Here is a 5,198-nt window from a genome sequence, read left to right on the forward strand (position 1 = left end):
TTGTTTTAACTAAATGGAGAAGTTACTATGCTTTCGATTGCTGTTCTGCACCAAACACAGAAATTCCTGGGTTCAGCCTATGTAAACTAGCCTGGTGGAGCTGGTTGAATGCAAGGCATTATGAAACAATGGCCAGACATCTATGCATTTTTTAAAAAAAAGGATCCTTGGGTCTGTGCAAAACCGGGGTTGCCAAGGATAGGAGAGGGGAAGGTGTGATGTCACAAAGGAAAAATGTGCTCTTTTAAAACTAGGCTTGGAAAAGGAGACAGAAGGGGAAAAGTTGTATGGGCTGCTTCTGGGAACAGGAAAGGAAGCTAGCAAAACTCCCTGCAAGGGCTGAAGGGCAGAACTATCTAGGTGAGTTGGCTGGAGGCAGACTGGGACAGAGGCATAGAGATGTCTTGGGATGCGATATTGCACTGCTGTGGGGAACAAGCCCTTCTTGAGATGCGAACCCTGCATTCCCTCCATCTACACCCAGGTGTAAAATAAACCCTGTTTCTTAAAGACATGCTCTCCCAACCCTTTCAAGCACAGTTCTCTCCCGACCCTACCTGGAGTTGCCAGGAATTGAATCTGGGGCCTTCTGCATGCAAGAGCAGAGGCTCTGCCATGGAGCAACGGCCCTATATCTGCTTGTTTCACTATCAAGCAGGGAGTGAGCATCTCTTATGAAAAGGATCATGTGGGAAAAGAGGAAGTGAAACCTCTGGTGCCCCTTACCTTGCCACATGTAGTTGCATCAAGCCGTTCCCCTCCAGCCTGGCTCACCTCCAGTGTTGGTGCTGAGCTGGGGGGAAATGGCTTAGAGCACTATTCTTCAGCTGGTGGGTTGGGACCCACAATGGGGGAGCATGGCCTGATCCAAGGTGGACAGTGTGAGCAGAACATCCACCATGCAGATAGATGGTAAAAGGCTAAGAAATGCAGAAAGAGGGTCCTGGGTCTGAAAAGGTTGATACAAATTTAATAAGTAAGAAAGACACCAGACTTAAAAGCATCTGCCCATAGCAAGGTGGCACTGAAGCTTATAGAAAAGTCAATCTCTGCCCCATTTTATAGCTGAACATAAAAATGAATAGTGTTCTCTCTCTCTCTCTCTCTCTCTCTCTCACACACACACACACACACACACATATTTATGGGATGCTTCACACAATGCATAACCACTTGTTGTTGTTTTTTTGTGACAGCTTTATTGTTTTTATAATTGTGTACTGCATTGCATTGCTCACAGGCAGCACTGATTAGTCAGCATGGGTCCAGATTTGTGTGCTGAGCATGCTGCTTTAAGGAAGTGAGTCGTGGGCAACTTACAACCGCCAGAGAAACACCTCAATGCTTTCCACATGCGCTGCAATCAGGAAGATTTGGGGCCTCACATGACAGTAATGAGTCTCAAACAAAGATGCGCTCTCCCAAGCCAGCACCTCTCAGGTGGGCTCCATCGCCATTATAAGAGATCAAGGTGAGTTTAGAGCACCTCTTTTTCTAGAAAAATAGCACTGCTTATAGCATTTTACTCAGAATTTACTCAGCATTTTACTCACTGTGATCAATATGCAGAATTACATAAGAAGTCATCAAGAGAGAGGATTAAGACTGGTGAATAGATTAGCACTCACACAGATATTAAAAAAATTAAAAGCAGATTAACTGTGGTGAAGCAGGAAGTCAACCTAACAGAGGATGTTTGCCCAGATAAACATCGCTACTGCAAAAAGCCAGATGGGTGCCAATTTTTCGCCATTGCAATTTCAGAATGTGGCCTCAGATATGACAGGGCATTATTAAGTCTTACTAGTATTACTTAGAAAGCACTGCTAATAACAAGGCCAGTGATGATATTCCAGCTGAACTATTTAAAATTTTAAAAGATGATGCTGTTAAGGTGCTACACTCAATATGCCAGCAAGTTTGGAAAACTCAGCAGTGGCCAGAGGATTGGAGAAGATCAGTCTACATCTCAATCCCAAAGAAGGGCAGTGCCAAAGAATGCTCCAACTACCGCACAATTGCACTCATTTCACACGCTAGCAAGGTTATGCTTAAAATTCTACAAGGCAGGCTTAAACAGTATGTGGACAGAGAACTCCCAGAAGTGCAAGCTGGATTTCGAAGGGGCAGAGGAACCAGAGACCAAATTGCAAACATGCGCTGGATTATGGAGAAAGCCAGAGAGTTCCAGAAAAACATCTACTTCTGCTTCATTGACTACACAAAAGCATTTGACTGTGTCAACCACAGCAAACTATGGCAAGTTCTTAAAGAAATGGGAGTGCCGGATCACCTCATCTGTCTCCTGAGAAATCTCTATGTGGGACAAGAAGCTAGTTAGAACTGGATATGGAATAACTGATTGGTTCAAAACTGGGAAAGAGTACGACAAGGCTGTATATTGTCTCCCTGCTTATTTAACTTATGTGCAGAATTCATCATGCGAAAGGCTGGACTGGATGAATCCCAATCCAGAATTAAGATTGCCGGAAGAAATATCAACAACCTCAGATATGCTGATGACACAACCTTGATAGCAGAAAGTGAGGAGGAATTAAAGAAACTTTTAATGAGGGTGAAAGAGGAGAAGCTCAACATCAAAAAAAAAAAAAAAGATCATGGCCACTGGTCCCATCACCTCCTGGCAAATAGAAGGGGAAGAAATGGAGGCAGTGAGAGTTTTTACTTTCCTGGGTTCCATGATCACTGCAGATGGTGACAGCAGTCACGAAATTAAAAGACGCCTGCTTCTTGGGAGAAAAGTAATGACAAACCTAGACAGCATCTTAAAAAAACAGAGACATCACCTTGTCGACAAAGGTCCATATAGTTAAAGCTATGATTTTCCCAGTAGTGATGTATGGAAGTGAGAGCTGGACCATAAAGAAGGCTGATCGCCGAAGAATTGATGCTTTTGAATTATGGTGCTGGAGGAGACTCTTGAGAGTCCCATGGACTGCAAGAAGATCAAACCTATCCATTGCGTGGTCAGGAGGAGTCCCCCAAACCCCAGGCAGCCCCTGAGCAGAATAATGACACAAGACAACATGCTATGTAATAAAATTGGCCACAACTTTATTAAGATTCAGATGTAGGGAGACACTGGGCGTTTATCCTTCCCAGCCCCCAAGCCGGGGATCTGGGTAACTTCAGGGTTATCCAGCCTGTGAGGGGATTGGGCTAGCTCTGGAGAACATATGTTCAAGCAGATAGCCCACCCCCCCTGTTCGCCAATGCCTGCCCCCAAGACCCCTTTAACAAGAACCCTGGTATCGACGCCGCAATGGGGGCGTGGGGTCACCGCCCCAAGGCCTGCAACCACCAAAGTTGTGGTGAATTGCTATGGGAAAGGCGAAACCTGCCAATGCAAGGAAATTCCTTTCTGGCCCTTTAACAGCAGCCTTGGCATAGCAGTGCCTGCGTGCCTGTAGAAAAGAGGTTAACCTGCAAAGTAAGCGTTAATTGAGGGAGTGGAGGGTGGGTCTTGTGGAGGTGCCCACTGCTGGAGCCCACTGCTGTTTCCCAGGTAAGCTACACCCTCTATTGTGTGGGCTGGGTAGTCCCTCCCCTTCCCTGGCCAATCCCCCCGGGCGACACCTTCCCTGGCGGGATTGGGTGGCTGACTGGGTAGGCGGAGACCTCAGGTATCCAGCCAGGGAAGGTGATGCCAGTCAGAACTACCAGGTGCTGCTCTGGGATGAAAGGGGGCTGCACATGACCACGCAAAATGTGCACCCCATTTGATGTGGGGAACGGTCATTCTGAAGGAAATCAGCCCTGAGTGCTCACTGGAAGGACGGATCCTGAAGCTGAGGCTCCAGTACTTTGGCCACCTCGTGAGAAGAGAAGACTCCCTGGAAAAGACCCTGATGTTGGGAAAGATGGAGGGCACAAGGAGAAGGGGACGACAGAGGACGAGATGGTTGGACAGTGTTCTCGAAGCTACCAACATGAATCTGACCAAACTGCGGGAGGCAGTGGAAGACAGGAGTGCCTGGCGTGCTCTGGTCCATGGGGTCACGAAGATTCGGACACGACTAAACAACAACAACAAAGTATTACTTATTGGAAACTTTAAAAAAATACTTGCTTATTGGCTAGAGGCAGGTTGATTTTATTTTTATTTTAAAGTCTACTCTCTCCGCCTTCTTTAGAAGACAAAGGACATTGCTACTTCCCACTGAATGCTAGGTCTGAACCAAGTGTTTTTTCCAGAACCTGATGGTGCCCTCCTCCTTCTCCTCCTCCCAAGCTTGGTATGTGCATGTGATCAAAACCAGGCCCAGGGAGGAAACAAGAACTTCATTCAGTTGTAAGAGGACTGTTTCCAAGATGCTCCGCTGATTGTTTCTAATTCGGGATAAAAATATCGAGCAGTCTCAGCAGGAATGAAGTGTCTGCTTTATCGAAAATACTGAAAAGAACAAGATTTAAAACAAATGCTGATAAAAAAAAGCGGGACGGACAGACACTTTCCCTTAACAAAAAGTTAGAAAGCAATCCTATGCAGATTTACCTTGCCAAAAGTCCTATTGACTTCAGTGGGACTTACTTCTGAATAGACACACCTAAGATTGCCAGGAGCCGCATGTTTACTTAGAAGGAATGTCCCATGGGGCTTACTGCCCAGTAAGCATGGAGTATACTTGACTGCTGCAATCCTAATACACAAGTACCTGGTTGGGGACAAGCTCCATTGGCTTCAAACGTGACTCTTACTTCCGAGCATAGGATTGCCCTGTGGAATCTCTTACCATCCTGAGGGAACTAACTTGCAGGTGGAGCGACTCAAAGGAATAATAGTACTCTGGAGCTGGAAAATATACCCGAGAGTCATCTAGCCCAACCCCGAAATGAAAGTTATTGTTGCTGAAACCCGGGATGGAACCAGGGACTTTGGATCTTCCAGCTGAACGATCTCTCAACTGATCACACCGACTGTGTTACACTTACTCTTTGAACGCGCGTGTGGGATGGGATCGCAGCCTGCAAGGAGTGGCCAAAAAAGTGAGTGGATTCCCTTTGGAAGCGCGCTCGTGAGTTCTCCCCAGAATCGGTGCTCGACAACAGAGAAAAATGTATTTTGAACGAGGTAAGGCGGAGCAGCAGGGCGTCCTGGCGCTGCGCCGTGGGGGCGCCCGGCTCTCGGTTTCAAACGGAGACAAGGCGAGTGGGATGTTCACCTTCTCCCCCACGTG

This window comes from Lacerta agilis, chromosome 7 (assembly GCF_009819535.1).
Source record: "Lacerta agilis isolate rLacAgi1 chromosome 7, rLacAgi1.pri, whole genome shotgun sequence".
NCBI lineage: Eukaryota > Metazoa > Chordata > Lepidosauria > Squamata > Lacertidae > Lacerta > Lacerta agilis.